The 18,543-nt window shown below is 38.7% G+C and overlaps 1 protein-coding gene across 1 annotated transcript in view; it reads left to right on the forward strand.

The window, feature by feature from the left end:
- Positions 1-14,850: 14,850 nt before the first annotated feature.
- The window catches only part of YES1 (YES proto-oncogene 1, Src family tyrosine kinase), a 110,313-nt gene continuing 106,620 nt past the window's right edge, over positions 14,851-18,543 (forward strand). The window contains exon 1 of the mRNA XM_036758884.1: positions 14,851-15,147. The gene's annotated coding sequence lies outside the window, so the exon portion shown is untranslated. The remainder of the gene's footprint in view (positions 15,148-18,543) is intronic.

Here is an 18,543-nt window from a genome sequence, read left to right on the forward strand (position 1 = left end):
AGCATTTAAGAATTAAAGAAGCTCCAGAAAAAAAGTTTCTTTTTCCAACTTCTCCATTCCCATGACTAGCTGCTCATCTGGAATCTATTTATGATTTGTTGTCTTGCTATGTTTTAAGTTGTTCCTTTATTCTGATTTTGCTTTCCATCACAAAAAAAAAAATCTACGATGGACTACAAAAGTTGTGTATTGTGTTTTTGTACATTGGCAACATAAAGAGCAAATTAATAGGTATAATACCAACACCTACCTTGCAAGTTTGTTTCGAGAATCAAATGAGACAATATATGTAAAGTGATTAGCATAGTGCCTGGCACAGAGTAGGTACTATATAAATGCTTATTTCCTCCCCACTCCCTGAAATAGCTAAAGTTTATACAAAATTAAAAATAAGGCAGTGATCCCAGTCTCTAGCCAATCTTTAAGGAATCCCTCTCTAACTTGGGGGCAAAAGAGCTATGTAATTGTTTACTAATAATTTGATAACTCTCCCATCTGGCAGAACTTTAAGCTAAACCTGGGGCTCTCTTTTTTGTCCCTAGACTAATCAAATCACTCATTGTTCATAATTAGAACAGTTCACATTGAAAACGGGTACCTGGAGCTAGCTAGGCAATTTAACTAAATAGGCTCAGCGAATGCCTTGTTTTTCAGATGAATAGCACATAGCACTTGGCACATAGTAAGTACTTAATAAGTATTTTTTGACTCACTAACTGACATCACTTCAAAGGAAGTAGTACAGGAAAATTTAATAGAATGTTAGTCTTTAGAGTAACTTAAAGAAGTTAGTTATTGTAGAGACTTAGTAAACAAAGGATTTTCTACTTCAAAGTTTTCAAATAAAATCTGTATCCAAACAATAGCTCCTTGAGTTATAAAAAACAAAAAAAACTTTAACATTAATCAATCAATATTAAGTACTTACTATGTGTAAGACACTGTGCTAGGCTACTAAATATACAAATATATAAACCACATCTTGAAATCTGTGTATTTTTGTTAATTTTTAATTTTAAACTTAAATACAAAATGAGAAAAGGAAAAAAAAAACATTGCCATGTATATAGAAGACCATAAGAGAGGATTCAACATAAAATAATAAATTTCCACTTCAAGAAAACCTATATAATAAACAGTACATTTTGTTTTCAAAGCTGCCCAGCTTTTCTTTGTTTCCTTGTTGGTTTTCTTTTGTTCTCTGCTGTGTACTTTTTACTTTATTTTTACCCTCCCTACCCACTTCTACCTTAAAGAAGCCTAAAATTAAGCGTGGATATATATACATATACATAGATATCTATAAACATACACATATATACACATATACACTCATACACATATTTGTAAGACCGTACTGTGTTTATTTCCTCCTATCATCTGTTTCTCTGAAGGTGAATAGCATCTTCCTTCATAAGTCCAAGTCTTTCCATGTTTTTTCTAAATGAACCAGCTCATCATTTCCTATACCACAGCAATATTCCAACTCAATCACATCCTGAGAGATTGTCTATGAAAATTCCCCCCCCAAAAAAATTGTCTGCATTCCTTCTGTTCTTGGCTACACAGATTTTATTTATACAAGAAATTTTTAATTTAAAACAATTGAAATTATCCTTTTTATACTTCATCAATGCTCTCACCTTATAATATAGTTTTAAGATCTGATACTGCTGAATCTATTTCCTTTACATCTTTTTTCTCTGGTTTCTTTGAAATTCCTGACCTTTTGTTCTTCCAAATGAACTTCATTATTTTTTTTCCCAACTTACTAAAATAATTTTTTAGTAAGTCCATGTATGTTTTTTAAATCCATACCTGATTTCCTCTGGGGTTTCTTCCACTTTCATTAGTTAGTTCCCTCTTGGATCAACTAAATTCTAACAGGAGATTCTATAAACCATATAGTATTTGCTCTGAATGAGTCATATATCCTTGTATGCAGGGTTTGTTCAGCTAAGTATTAATCAAGGGTCACCATGTGCCTGGCTCTGTGCTGGGTACTAGAAATACACAGACAAAAATGAAATGGTCCCCTGACCTCAAGGGGCTTACTTTGGGAAGTGTGTGTGTGTGTGTGTGTGTGTGTGTGTGTGTGTGTGTGTTGCAGGGGAGGGTATCAACAACATGTATATATATATATATGTAAGTATGTATGTATGTATAAAACTATAAACAAAATGTATACAAAGTAAATGTAGTAAATGTAGGAAGGAGGGAGGCACTATCAGGTGGAGAGCTCAGGAAAGACCTCAAGTAGAAGTCAGGCTTGAGCTGAGATTTGGAGGAGGCTAGAGATGTAAATTTAAAGATGAAGAGGGACTGCATTTGAGGTGTGAGAGCAGCCTGTGCATAGGCACAGGGACAAGGCATTGAAGGTTGTGTGTGAAGAACAGCACAAAGACCAGTTAGGCTGGACCATGGAATGTATGAAGGTGAGTTAGGCATAAAAAGCCTGGACAGATAGTATAGAACCAAGTTGTGAAGGTTGACTGCTTTATTCAATAAACCAGGATAAAATGTGTTTCTGGATACATGAAAAAGATTTGTTGTTCTGATAAACCTGAAGTGGTGGCACGTCCCACAGCCTCTACAACAGGGTCCTTAACTTTCTTTTTATCATGGATTCCTTTGACAGTTAGTGAAGCCTATGGAACCTTTCTCAGAATAAGGTTTTTTAAGGCATAAAATAAAATACACAGTATTACAAAAAGAACCAATTATATTGAAATACAGTTTTCAAAATATTTAAAAAAACCCCAAATATACAGACTCCTTGAAATCTATATCCAAGGGGTCCACGGGTTCCAAGTTAAGAACCCCAGCTTTAAAATGAAATTCAAATAATTATGCTCATAAATTCCCAAAACAACAAAACAGTGACATACTCTTTTTAGAAAAGTATCTAGTTAATTTAAATCATTTGGACAATTGCATCACAAAAATTTAAAAGGAAAAAAATCCATTTTAGTGTGACATTTGGTGAGATTCATTATCTAATTAGTTTAAAATTTCCTCCTTAAAAAAATTTAGCAAAACTAAACAGTCCAAAAGTTTGGTGTGTGCTGCTTGTTCCTAAGCATTAATGCTATTGAAAATCTAGTTTACATTTGCATTAACCTTAGGCTGGTGAAAAACAAATCCTGTTTCTCCATGTTAATATTTAAAAAAAAACTGTGGGGGTTGTGGAGTTTTTGTTGTTTTGGAGTTGTTCCTTTTTCCAAATAGAATATGATATTGCTCCTGTTTTGTCATCATGAACTTTTTAAAAACTGTGGTTACCATGGAAGGCTCAACTATGAACTCTCTGGCTTTTGAGGATTAAAATGTGAACCTTAACATTGAATTAACCTAGTTTGTTTTGTATTTCGTAAGATGATTATTTATGCTGCGTGTGAGGCAATTTCTCAGACATCTCGGTTCTTTTGTATAAAGATAATGTATGTAAAGGCATATAAATGGGAGTCTGGATAGATGGAAACTGAAATCTCCAGTAAGTTAGCTTCAATATAAGCTAGCTGGTTTTTTCCTTTGTGTTTTGTTTTGAGGGGTGCAATATCTCACTTCTTTCTATAAGTGTTTTTCACTCTTTCTTAAGAATATGAGACTGACCTGAAGAGCCTGGAGAATACGAGTTCTGTAGAATTTCATATTACTGATTTATAAAACTTTAATGAAATTTCCTTATAAAGGCTATTCCTCAGTTTAAACTATTCTGGAATGAAAGAAACATAAGCTACATTTATACATAATAACTGCAAAAAAACCCCAACATTTTTTTCCTCCTATTTTAACAACCAAGTGACCATAATTATTATTGGAACTGTGATTCACTAGTTAACACAACCCTAAAGATGTCAAACTTACTTTTTGACCCAGTGTTTTTTAATCATATCAACATGGCCAGAGTACAAATCTTACCATAGAATACAGTTGTAGTATCAAGAATTTGCCAAAAATATTTACTGACCTTGGAATAAATAAATAAAGGTCAATCGTAGTTAAAATCAACTGACAGCTTATACACAAAGGAGATTGATTAAATACAAAGTGATGAAGATTAGAGGGCAGTAATATGACTTGCATGACATTATATAATCTGGTAACTCCAATTTTAACAGAATGTGATACGATGTGAACAATAATGACCCTTGTAGCTAAAAATGCAAGGTAGTAGGCTTTCTGAAAAATAAGGTTAAAACAGGACTTTCAAAAACATAGATTTCCTAGGATCTCATTTTTTCTCTAGAAACAACATGCACTTTAAGAAATACAACAAAAAGTATCTGCTAGTAATTCATTATTTTCTGGTATTAGTTGACTTGAAGGAGAAGAATATTTCTTTTCTATCAACTTTTTTTTCTAAAATATTCTATGTGTGTAGGTCTCTGAAATATGTGACAAGAATCATTCTCCCATAAAGCTAACTAAAGAAGAAAAATCAAAGACTCTTACCAATGTTCATTTTTAAAAATTTATCTAATACAGTTTTTGGGTATTGGTGCAGTAGATAAAAGTGCCAGGTCTGAAGTCAGGAAGACTCATCTTTTTGAGTTCAGACACCTGCTAGCTGTGTGACTCTGGGCAAGTCACTTAACCCTGCTTGCCTTAGTTTCCTTATCTGTAAAATGAAATGAAGAAGGAAATGACAAACTACTCCAGTATCTTTACCAAGAAAATCCCAAATGGAGTCATTAGGTTGTACATGATTTTAAAGAAATGACTGAATATGAAAAAGTTAATTTTATAAAGAAGGCTAAACATCACATAAAAACATTAGACACATTTCCTTTAGATGAAAAGGGGAGGCAGTGTGCTGCAGTAGAGAGGGAATTAAATCTGAAGTCAGAGGAGGATCTACATTCAAGTTCTGGCTTTGCTCTTTTCTCTCAGTCTTTGGGCAAGTCATTTAACCTCAACTGGCCTCAGTTTCCTCATCTATAAAATAAGAAAATTGGATTAAAATGCTTCTAAGTTCCCTTTCAGTTCAAAACTATGAACTTATGAAAAGAAATTGAATAATATTGATCAACATATCTTTCTAAAATTAAATATTCTGCATTGTGTAGAGAAGTATCACTCAAAGTAAATCTTATAAATTTAAACTCTAAGATTTATTTTCCATCTAATGAAATATGGTTGTCTTTTTAAAGTCATATGATTTGTCAACAAGTAAGAATGCTGGGTTTTGGCACTTCAATTGATTTTTCTCCTCCTGAATTTTCCCCTCATCCAATGTCTTAAACGGTTGTTTGATTTCACATTCATCTACAAGCATCATTAAATGTTTTGAATTGTCATCACAAAAGAAACTCGCTACTCACTAAAGGACCAAAAAATACTTCATTATTCTTTTCTGAAGCTTTAATATTGAATATTGTGGAAATAGAGTTCTTTACTGTCATCAAATCAAATAACATTTCTTATTTATACTCTTTACTACTGAATAAACGAATTGCTTGTTATCTCCTCAAATTGGTGGTGTCTTTTTATTCAGCTTCCTTGAGTAGGGACTACGTTTAACCTTATGCCAGAACTAGATAATCTGTTATAAACAGTATGATTCACCCACACTGTGACTTTTTTTCTCCCCTTTCTTTTCTTCTTATCCACTCTTAATTTCCTCTTTCTTTTCCTCTCAGATTTTCCACTCCTTTCTCCCATGTGTGCCTCCGATATAAATAAGGGTCCACTAAGTTCTTCTCTGATGGCTCAGCATAACTGGAGATTACACTCCATTCTTGAAGGTTGTACAAGTAGAAATTGAGCTCTAGCAGATGCTAACCAAGTTGGTAAAACTTTGAGTCTGGATCCAATAATGGATTATATATCTGTTGTATATCGTGTAAGAGGACCAGCCTAGCTAGCTTAAGAACAGGTTATCACAAGGACAAATTAAAGACACTTGATTTTTTTTGGTGAAAGGAACTCTAAAAGCCCATTTCTTTTTGCAAGACTTTAGGTGCTATATAAAAACAATGATTATTATTACTAGGTTATGCTGCTGTTGGTCTTCATGACCTGATATGGGGTTTTCTTGGCAAAGATACTGGAGCAGTTTGCCATTTGCTTCTCCAGATCATTTTACAGATAAAGAACTGAGGCAAACAAGGTTAAGTGACTTGCCCTGGGTCACACAGCTAGTATCCTGAATCCAAGTCCAGCACTCTATCCACTGAGTCACTTAACTGTCTCCATTTACTAGGCTATAGGAGAGTTCTAATATTTGTCAGTGAAGGAAGAAGCATCCATAATGATGAAATCACAGATTCCTGAAAACGGGCTTTCATCATGCATAGTGGAAAGAATTTCAAGTTTAAGCACTAACTTATGCCCCTAAGTAGCAGGAAAAATAACTTTACTCTATGGATCATTTCCATCTTTAGAATAAATATCACCACCACTCTTCTCATCTTTCATTTGAGGAGATTTAAGTGAGAAAATAGAAGAATAGTCCCTTAGAATGATAAGAGATTTTAGAAATCATCTAGTCTAATCCTTCATTTTACAGATAAGGAAACTAAAAAAGAGCACTAAAATGCAGTTCATACAGGCTCTCTTGAACCTGTTAACATTTTAGTGAGAACATTTACATCTTGGAAATGGGCAAATATAACCAATCAGGGCTTGATTTATTGTTTTGCTGATTGTCTAGACTTAAGAAAGTGGTGGAGAAAATATTAATAAAGTGTACATTTTTCCCCCTAGAGAGCTGAATATTATACATTTACCAGCTCAAGGTTGCTTAACTCTCAATCCAGTGTTCAATGAAAGGCTATATAAAGGCAAGGTATTTGATCTACTCATGGTAACATGAAGAATTGTTTAGCTCTCTAGTGATATTCAGAGATAAGGATACTCAAATTTTTGTCCCAAATGCAGTGTCTCATTTCAATTCCAGTAAATGATGATGTGATAAATGATGATGACGATAATAACTTTCAATATTTCTTTCAATACTTCAAAGGAGACATGGTCTCATTGATGTGGTTATCCCTCCAATAGGACAAATGACCACACGTCAGTCACTTTTTATGAAAGGAGAATTAGCATTTATCATAAATAATGATAGTGACATAAAGTAGCCATTCAAAAAGAGAAAACATGTTTTTGAAGGTAGAGGAGTTATAGGTTGCTGGTAAAAAGACTAAAGGGATGATTAAGACTCATAATTATGAGGTATAGATGAGTAAGGAAAGCTATATATAGTGGTTTTCTTAAGTGTCATATATTAAAATTAAGGAAAATTCAATACCATGCTTTTTGAAGTTTGATACTATGCTACATTTTTAAAAGGAAGCAGAAAAGTGGAGAAAGCTACTACCAGGAATCTAAGACCCATCAGCTATATTCTTTATATTTGCATACCTTATGCAGTACACATAATAAAAACAAACAATTTGGTCCCCAAAGAGTCAATGGCATAGGTCTCAAAGGTGACATTAAACTAGAGACAGTGGAAGAAGGAGTGGCCCCAACAACAGTCTGTCTCCTGCAGTATTGTGAGGCAAATAGGAAGACGGCTTGGCAAGAGAAACAGTGCTTGGTTCTGTCTTGATTCTAATTAGCCATGTGACTTTGGGCAGGTTACCCTCTGAGTATACATTTATTCATTTGGAAATTTGGGGAGGCTTGATTGACCACATGATTTCTAATTCTTTCAGGCTCCAATATTCTTGGATCTTGTTCTTTGGATGTTTTAAAAAACATTCTGCTGTGTGTGTAGAGATGTCTACCTGTCATCCTTCTCCTTGGGGTGAGGCTTGCAGACTACTTGAGCTTGTGAGTTCTGAGCTGCCGAGGGCTTAGAGTATGTCTGCACTAAATCTGACACCAACAACGTAAGTTCTGGAGGGGAAGGACAGAGCATGAGACTAAGGAGAGGCAAACCCACCTAGGTCAGAAATGGAGCAGGGCAAAGCTCCCAAGTTGATTGATCAGTGGTCTGGGTAAAATGGGAAGACCTAACCCCCAAAATATAAACCACAACAACAACTAATAAACAAACACAACAAACAAACAAAAACCCACCACTCATTACATCCAAATATGGTTACCGCTAGGGTGTACTGATAAAACAACTTGGCTGGTAGGCAGCACACACTTTTAAGTTTAATCTTCACTATTAACATTTTCTCCACTACTTTCTTAACTCCAGACAATCAACAAAACAATAAGTCCTGATTTATGGCATTTGCCCGTTTCTAAGGTGTAAATGCTCACATGAAAAATATAACCATCAGCTCTGGAAAGCCAGTCATCACACCCAGGGATTTTTTAATAAGAGGCTGGGGGGAACTGAAAGCTTGCTAGTCAAGTTTACAGATGAAAGTAAGCAATTACATGCAAAATTTTTCAAGGAACTTTATTAGAGGTACTTTTAGGAGCCCAGTGGTTTCTTAACTAGCTAGGGAAATTTTTTTTCTGATTGTATAGGTATCACAGTAGTTGGGAGTGTTGTTTGGTTTTTTGTTTTGCTTTGGTGAACTGTTTGCCACCAACTAGGAGGAAAAGGAGTAAGCTAAGTAAGGTGTGGAGTTTCAAGGGTTAGAGGGCAACCCAAGCTATATAGGAGGATAGACTTTTCTCTTTGTGTAAAAGGACACACAGGAGTTGAAAAGCCAAGTAAGAAACTCCCTAAGGAGAGGTTAAGGGAGCAATTAACACCTCTCTAGCTAAAACTGTAAACAAATAAGTGAAAGATTTAACACCCTATCCTTTGTCAGCAGGTGTGGCAGCTACCTGGAAGCAAAAAGATAGGCAACAGGTTTAAACTTTCCTGAAAGAAAAAAAGACAAGGAAAAAATGAAAGTTCTTAAGCAGATATTATTAAGAGTTTATATTATGTTCAAGGCATTTGCCAGCTGTAAAGTTTACAGAGAATGTCGTTAGGGTTCCAGAATATAGGTGCTTGGTGGGAAGTAAGCAAATATTTAGATTAGCAGGAGCCAGGGCCTTCAAACTATTATAATCACCAGAGCCTGGACACCACAGCTTGAGAAAGTAAGGACAAAAACAAAGAGTAAGCGATGGGCATTCACCTAGAACCATAATCTCAGTTTGACCCCCATTGATGACTTTACAGAAGGCACTTAGTCTAGAAATATGTTTACTAATATTAATGACTCCTCCCATACTAGTGATCTGAGTAGCATCTTTTCTCGGTTTGCTGTTATTGCAAAGTCGCTACTCCAGGGGACTGCATAGCTAGGATACTTGTGTATGACTTTGTACTCTAAGGAGCTTCACCTTCTATAGTGTCTGGATCTAAGTGCCATAGGGGTTAAGAGTGCTGTATTTGAATTCAAGACTTGAGTTCAAATTCTGCCTCAGACACTGACTAGCTTTGTGAACCTGGGCAAATTACTTAACTTTCCTCAGCCTGTTTCCTAATCTATAAAATAAGGAGAGTAATAGTATACATTTCCTAGGATTGTTGTGAGGACCAAATGATATAATAAATGTACAGTGCTTTGTAAACTCTAAAGGTTATGTAAATGCTGGCTACTATTTTTTTAAAATTCCTTTTTACTATTACAAACGTATCATCAATAAATATGAACATTTCCTTATACAAAGAAAAACAGAAAATGAAGAATGTGTAAAACCATGAATCTCCATTAAGTACAAGTTGTTTTTTAAATATAATATATAATGTACTTAAATATAATAAATATAAATATAATTCAAATCCAATTTAAATATAATTCAAAGTTCCAACACTGCCCTCCTTGTCTGAGTCCCCTTCTAAATTTCTTTCTGTTCCCTGCTATTTTTCTTAATAATTCATTGGCATTCTTTTATTTTTATCCCATTTTTTGTTTCACTCTCACTACTACTTGCCAACCCCAACCCTCCCCACTTACAAAAAAGGGCTCTTTTATAATTATACACACACACACACACACACACAAATCCACATGTTGACTGTGTCTGACATGATTCATTCTACCCCCTTTATTCTCTCACTTATGATTCACCATCAGTCTTCTAAAGTCATGATTAGTCTTTCCAGGTCATTTCAGGTTTCTCTGAATTTCTTAAGATGTAATAATATTCATATGCCACAATAAGATGTAATAAAATTTATATACCATAATTTGTTTCCCACTTTCCCCCAACTCTTTTTTACAACAAATTTTTTTGTACATGTGAATTTTCCCCCTTTTTCTTTATTCTCTGAGGTATAAGCCCAAAGTAGTATTGCTGGGTCAAACAAAGCACGCACAGTTTAGAGACCTGTATGTATTATCCCAAATTGCTTTCCAGAATTGTTGGAGCACTGCATAATGTCACCAACAGTCCATTATTGTGCCTGTCTTCCCACCTGCCCTCCAACAATTGTCATTTTCCTCTTTTGTTATCTTTGCCAATTTGATGGGAGAGCTTTAACTACATAGTGTTTTAAATTTGCATTCCCCTTATTAGCTGTGCTATGGGACATTATTTTTCATACCATTGTTAATAGCTTGCCTTTCTTCTTTTGAGAACTGTTTATATCGTTTAATCATTTATGTACTGGGCAATAACTTTTGTTCTCACATATTTGTATTAATTCCATATATATCTTAGACATGAGACCTTTGCCAGAGAAATTTGCAACGAAGATTTTTCCCCAGTTACCTTTTTCCCTCCTAACTCTAACTGCTTTGGTTTTGTTTGTGCAAGACTTTTCAATTTTATATATAAACAAAGTTGTACAGTTTGTTCTCTCCTGTGATCTCCTCTATCATGTTTGGTCTCTCATGGACCTTCCAAAAAACACATCTTGGTATCTTCCTCTGGGTCAGAGGCCCTGGAATTTTGAGGTATCACTTTGCTTCTCCCTGGCCCAAGCTTATGAAGACGTTATGAAGCCCCTACCCTACTTGTGTGTGAATATCACCAGGTGAACTATCATGTTATGACCTTTGAAAACCTTACTGCTTTTTTATTTCTCTTGCTGAAGTAATGACTTCAAAGATTGGAATAACGTTCCTATCATCACCAGCCTTGCATATTGAACAGAACGTTGAAGGTGGACTCAGGAAGAGCTGACACTGAGTCTGTCTGAACCTCAGTTTCCTCATCTATAAAACAAAAAGTGTGGAAAGGGTGGCCCCTAAGTGTCCTTAGAGCTCTAAATCTATGGTCTTATAATCTTGGAAGATTCTCTAAGAAGGTATTATCTGTTATATTGAAGAGTTATTAAAGAAATATAGCTGAGTTGTTGCTTTTTTTTAGGATCTCTTATTGTTCAGTCATTCAACTGGGTCCTACAATGCTGCTGTCCATGGAGTTTTCCTGGCAAATATAATGAAATGGTTTCATATTTCCTACTACAGAGGATTAAGGCAAGCAGAGGTTAAGTGACTTGCACAGCTAGTAAGTCTCTGAGGCTGAATTTGAACCCGGGTCTTCCTGACTCCAGACATTGTGCTCTATCCACAGAGCCAATGGATGCTGCTATTTCACCTCAAATAAACTAAATTTAAATGAAAAATACGGTGGTTGTTTATTCTGTACAAAGAAAGTGAATCCCAGGGAAGTGGAGTGTCCAAAGTCACACCGGTTGTAAACCAGAGGCAGTATTCATATTTCAGGTTCATACTGCAAGAATCTGATTCAGGGTTAATTATTCATTTACTGTAAAGGAGGGATGAGTGAGCAAAGAATGGAAAGAGAAACTAAAATCTGGCTAAAATAATGGTTTAATTATATTACTTGCTGATTGGGATTGCTCATAATAGGTATTTTAATATTTGTTAAATTGGATTAAGGGTTGTAGAGCTGGGGAAGATATCCAATAGTTACCAATTGGTTGAGGACTGTTTTTTTTTTCTCTTTCCATTAGGGTTTTTTTTCCTCCTTGTCTTTCTTTTGGACAAAGACTATCACCTTTCAGAAATGAGACTCCACTTCCAAGTAAGAACTACCAAAGAATTTTTGGGGGGTGCAGCTGGGAGGTTTGGACCTGTTTACAGAGTTGCCAAAGGCATTGACAGTGACTTGTCCATGGTCAGTCAGGTCTTCCTGATACCAACACCAGCTCAAATCTTTGTCAGTATCACTAACCCTGTTTGCTTCAGTTTCCTTATCTGTGAAATGAGCTGGAGAAGGAAATGACAAACCTTGCCAGTGTCTTTGCTAAGAAAACTCCAAATGGGTTCATGAAAAGTGACTGAACTGAACAAATTACTATCTGACACACCCTGGAAAGAGCATTAGACTGAGTATCACAAGACGTGAGTTGGAGTTTATACTCTGAGCAGCCATGGGCAAGTTACTTAACCTCTGATTCAATTTCCTTTTCCATAAAATGGGAATACTACCTATAGTATTCACCACATAGGTTTGTTGTGAGGCACAAATGAGATAATATACATATGGTACTTTACCAGCTTTAAAGCACCATGAAAAGCAATGTGGAAAGAGACAGGGTTTGTTATCAGAAGACCTGAGATCGCATGCCACTTTTGCCACTTACTACCTGTGTGACCTCTGACCTGCCATTTAATTTCTCTAGGCCTTAATTTCATTATCTGAAAAAAAAGAGTATGGAAATACATGCCTCTAAATCTATGATTCTGTGATCCTATATACATAAGTTATTATTACTAGCTGCATGACTGTGGGTCAAGTTACTTACTCTTGGTGGGCCTCAATTTTCTCATCTGCAAAATGTGTTTTATCACAAACCCTGCCACCTCATAGGGCTGTTGTGAGATTCAAATGAGATACTAGATCCAAAAAAAATGTTTTTTAAGCTGTAAATCTTATGTAAATATAAGTTTTTATTATCATGGGTTATAGTTTCAACTCCAGCTAGATGGCACAGTGGGATTCCTGCTCTGGTTCATTTAGAAGTTAAGTCAAGAAGCCACTGCTCTCTTCTGGAATTTACATTCTAAGATAGTGTCCAGCTTGGGTCAAATACAATCTTTTAAAGAAAAGCAAAAAACAAGAAATCCATGCTAAGAAAAGGAAAATGCGGTGTGAGTAGAAACCTTAAATCATAAATGTATAATTCAGGTGCTTTATTTTTAGTATTTGGAGGGGAAAACTTGTCTTGCTAATTCCCTTTGTTTCTGTGTACGCCTAACATCCAATCCATTTCATAAATCAGTTGTAACTGATTTCTTTTTCGATCTCTGAGCTTTCTTTCCAAGTTCCTAGAATATAGTGATGAATACAACTGGATATTTAGTACAGAGTTACTGAACATTCCTAACTTCACTTTTAACCAGCACACACAAAGGAAACCAGCAATCCCAATGATTCTTGATAAGTCTGTCCAAGAGGAAATACAAAGAGGAAGTCAATCGGGGAGCTCGACAGGACAGAGGTAACTTCACCAGAATGAGACACAATATTCATAGAAGGTCGGAGCTGGAAGAGACCCAGCATAGGTTCTTAACCTTTTTTTGTATGTCACAGACCACGTTGACAGTCTGGAGAAGCCTATGAATCCTTTCTCAATATTTTCGAATGCATGAAATACATAGGACCACAAAGGAAACTAATTATATTGAAATAATTTTAAATATATTCTATTTAATTGTATATCTAAATATATATTCAGTATTTTATATACATATATAAAAACAAGCCCACCACTCCCAGTTTCTGTCCTAGAGTTTAACGGATTCCATCTCCCTCACTTGACAAGGCAGGAAACTGAGGCACAGTCTCAGTGACTTGACCAAGGTCCCAGTTATAGTAAACACCTACATCGACCCTCGAACTCAGCTCTCCTTACTCCCAAGTTTCTCAGGGCTACGAAAGCGATTAGCAGCGAAAGAAGTAAGGGGAGAATCGAGTGACCTTGGGCTCAAGCCCTTGCACCCCATGCACTTCGGTGGGGCTAGACCCCTGCTCCGGCCCCTTCCAGCGCAAAGCCCTGCGATCCCTACTCTAACCTTGGACGACCTCGGGGTGACTCAGGACAGCTCCACGAGCCTGCACTTCCCGGGAGCGCCCCAGGAGAATTTAGAACTTCCCGGGCAGGCGTCGCGCGGACACGCCATCGGGCGAGCCTCGCCCGAGCGCGAGACCCCGGGGAAGGCTGGGTCGGTGCCCGGGGTGGGAGGGGGCGGGCTCAGGCCATCTCTCTGGACTGGGCTGCGCGCTGCGGGGTGGGGGCGGGCGGGCTCTAGGGAAACGTTGGCCGAGGAGGCGGACGATAACGCCCATCTGCCTCATCCGGCTGGGCTGAGAATTTTAGTCTCGCGGACAAAGGATGGAAAAGCTTTGGGTCGAAGCGCAGGATGTTTTGGATGCGTTGACTTCAATAAACAAACTCCCTCCACCCACCCATCCCGCCGCGACGTAAAGCCACAAAGAACCACGAAGTCGCCCAACGAGGGCGAGGGAGGGGCTAAATCAGTTCGCCCCATTTATTCCCCCCCCCCCCCAGCTGCTTAAGTAGCTCGGTCCGTCTATGGGTGCGCGAGTAGGGGGCGGGGAAAGGAGGGGGGGGCTGGAGCGGCGCCTCCTTTACTCGGGCTCACTACTCATCTTCCCCAGGATCCTGGACCCCGCCGCCATGTTTGGTCGGCATGTGTGACACGGTTTTGGCCGAGGCCGAGCCCGGGGGATTGCAGGGAGGGGCTGCCCAACGTCCCCCACCCTTGGGGAGGGAGGCTAGAAGCGCGTGACCCCGGCCTCCGAGGGGGCACGGGGAGGGGGGGTGGTCACCGCGCCGCTGCAGGGGGCCGGAAGGTGGGGGGTAGAGAGCAGAGTGGGGAGGTGCGAGTTCCGGTGTCCTCGGGGCTTGCTCCCTCCCTCGCGCGCGCAGGTAGCCGCAACCGCTGAGGAGAAGGAGGAGGAGGAGGAGGAGGGGCGGGAGGAGAGCAAGAGAGGCGGAGCCGAGGGAGAGGGCGGGTGGTTGAGGGGAGGAGAGAAGAGGTGGAGAGTGAGGGCCAAGGGTGGGGGGAGCCCGGGAATTCCCTCCTCCGTGAAGTAAGGAGTCTAGGGCTGGTTGCTGCTGCCGCCGACAGGCGCTCACGGAGGTGGAGGAGGCGGTGAGGGCGGCGGAGGGAGCGGGAGGTCCCGCTGCCCGCCCGGATCCCGCGACTCTCGCCTCCACCTCGGTTTTCCCTCCCCTCCACCTTCCAGCCGAAGCTGCTGCCACCGCAGCCGACACTCATGTGAGCGGGCCGAGAGCAGGTAAGGACCCGGCAGGGCCCCCCCTCCGCTCCCCGGGAGAGAAGTCGCCCAAGCCCCGAGAGCGCTAGGCCCCGGCAGCCCTCGGAGGCCGCCTCCTTCCCCCTACCCCTGTAAGCGCCCCCCTCCTCGCTTCGGGCTTCGCGTCTGGAAGTTGGGGAGAAACTTCTCTCTCTCAGTAGTGCCCCTTCCCGGGTCCGGGCTGGGGGGGGAGGGGCCGCGCTGCGCTCTGGCCGCTCCCCCGCCGCTCTCCCCTCCCCCAGCGGGTGTGTCTCGCTTCCTTCCAGGTAGACTGGGTCCCCCTCCCTCCCCGGCGCCCGCCGGGTCGGGGTGGAGAGGCTCGTCTCTCGCAGTTATTGCCCTCGGAGCGGTGTAACCCTTCAGCCCTCGTGGGTGCCCTGTGCTGCCAACCTGGCGGGGAGGAGAGGGCGCTTACGAGGCGCCCCCTTCCCACTCTGGTCCCCAGCCGAGGTCGGGGCCGGCCGGGAAGAAAGCCGCGGTCCTGCATGTCTTCCTGCGATCCAGGACCTGTCTGTTGGCTGATGCCTAGTGACAACTGCGCTGGGCTTGGGGCGAGCCTCTCCCTTTACTGGCGTTGATTGAAAACCGCAACATGCAAAACTTTTCCTTTGTTTTGGGCTGGGGGGGTTGTCATTCGGGAACCAGTTTTCACCGTGTTGTGGCCACTTCACTTACTGTTGGCAGTTACATTCTCAGTTCCCCGGGGCAGTTGAAAACTTAGCATGGTTTGTTTTCTTTTTGTTCATTGTATCCGGGGTGTGCTTTATGGGAGTGGGAGGATATTCGGAGATTGTGTGCTTTTTCTTTTTTCTTTTTAAGTTTTGCCCCTTTTGCGTTTTAGCTGCTTTGGTTATATAGTGATCACATCACACAGCTTGGTTCTTGGTTGAATGATCCTTTATAAATAATTAATGCAAAAAAACCCCCACCTCAATTAAAATGAATTCAGGAAACGGGGTTAGAGTTCTAACCGTAAATGTAATTCCAAGCCCTTATATACATTGATTTGGCTGAATGCCTTGATTGGAGTTCAAACATGAGGGCTGGAACTAGACCGGTTATTATTTTTCTATCTCAACTTAGTTACAGCCTGGTTCTTTGACTATAAGAGGGGTTTAATGTTTGCTGAATGAATGCTTGTATAACTAGTCATAGAAACGCATGTGCATTGTGACAGTAATGCTGATATTTCTGTAGGCATCGAAATGTGTTAAATTGTCATTATTAACGTGTGAAATGTGTGCATTTATGTTTGCAGGCATCTCTCTAAATGGATATTCACTAAAGTGGAACAAAAATAATTATTTTGGATTGGTTCTTTATTAGGAATGTTACCTGGATCATATATAATATTCACATGCTAAGATCCTCTTATTAATAAGCCAAATTTGTAAAGAAGGTTCAGACACCTGTCATATTAAAGATTAAAGAAAAGGAAATGTTTTTGAAGTTTACTGGATTTGTATTTCTGACCATTAGAAAAACCTCCCTGGATGTTTGTTCAAAGGGATTCAAGTTTGAATTTACCAAAAACAGTCTGGAAAAGTTTTCTTTGGATTGAATCTACCTGTGAAATTTTAGCCCACTTTTCCCCCCAGGAAAAGAGAAGTTGGACTTATAACAGAAGTGGATCTTTGGCCACAATTACCATGATGTTATAACACAGCTTTAATTTTGCACAGTGTTTTTGCTGACTTCATAAACCACAAATTGACTCCTTTCTGCTCAACAGTAGACAATTCCTGAAGTGGAATTACAGCTTTGACTTCTCTTTTTGGGATAGGGGGAATTTGTCTTATGGCCGAAATATATACTGGTCTAAGATTGAAAGGAATTTGTCAGTTATGAAGCAGAATGAACACTGTAATTTGATTAAGTCTTCCTCCTATCTGTAAGATTAAAAGGATTTATGCTGAAATAATTTAACACCAGTCTGTTTTAACATTCATGCCTCATGGAAAAAAAGATTTGTTTACTCTTAAAAAATTTTGGTTATTTTGAAGCAGTAATATTTGATTAATGTACATAATTTATTATGTAATATAAAAAGTTAATTTAGAACTCATACTGACATCTGGGTGATTTGTTCATATGTTGGTACTCCTAGTGGTGAGGAGAAAAGTTGGTCAATTTCTCTTTCTGCAATAGAACGACCATCTAAGTGTATATATGTATGTATGCGTATATATGTATATATACACACACACACACATACACACACGTGTGAAATATGCAAGTAAAATTGGAGATCTTTCAAATCTAATAGTTTTCTTAAAAGTGGAATTCTTCCTTATAGACTTAAAGATGCTCACATCACCTAGTTTAACCTTCTCAACATGCCATTTTACAGATGAGGAAACTGCCCAAAGTCAAACTATAGTAGTAAGAGGGAACTGTTAGGATTTGATCCCAAGTCCTCTGATTCCAAGTCTAGTTCCTTTCTGGTCATGAAAGTACTAGCAGGTTATCAGAATTTTGTCTGTGCAAAATTTAGAATGCTGCAACTCCAAAAAATTTGGGGAAAATTGCATTTGGCTATTGATATACAACTGGCTTCTGGAAAGCTGTCTCATTTTACTTATATTCACGTGTGACATACCTTTCTTAATTCTCAGCATAAAAGGCTGGGGTAGCGGCATATGCGTGTGTGTGCTTGTGTCTTCACAAGGGTATGCAAGCTGTATGGCTGTTACGGTTTTCAAATTCTCATGTCTTGGGAACTTAAAAATCATTTTATGTGAACGAGGCTGCTGTTTGGGGCTTTAAGTGACTTTTCCCAATAGAAAATGTGAATAAATGGTTTACTTAATCTAGTACACTTGACTAAATTTACATAAATGACTTCATTCATTTCATATCAATTCATACTGGAAAGTTGTAACCTATTCTTAATTTGAACATATTTGAACATCTTCAAAATAACCAAATTAATTTTGTTTTTATACCTACTGCTTTCCCCCCTCATTTGTAATGTGTTCGTTTTACCCCTCTTGGCATGGAGGGACCACATATATTTTATTTCATTTGTATAGTGCACAGCATCATTTTCCTTAGAATGTTTAATATATTTGTTTTTCAGCATTACAAGTATCCTTCATTTGTGAAGACTTTGAAATTTCGAGTTTACAGAATGTGTAAATAGGAGAAAAATATTGTATAATAATTTCAGCCCTTTAAATAAATTGTAGTTGTTTGAATTGTAGAATTCCGTTTGCCTTTATCTGTGCATGGATCCACTTGGATCTGAGGGGCTGAGTTAAGTAGTCCTATGCTTTCCACCCCTTCCCTATCTTTTTACTTTTCAGAAAATTTGTTTTTGAAAAGTCTTTGTCTTTCCGTTAATTTGTTTATGTAATTTTTGTGGTGTGTATCAGTTTC

The sequence above is a fragment of the Trichosurus vulpecula genome, chromosome 1 (assembly GCF_011100635.1).
Source record: "Trichosurus vulpecula isolate mTriVul1 chromosome 1, mTriVul1.pri, whole genome shotgun sequence".
Lineage (NCBI taxonomy): Eukaryota > Metazoa > Chordata > Mammalia > Diprotodontia > Phalangeridae > Trichosurus > Trichosurus vulpecula.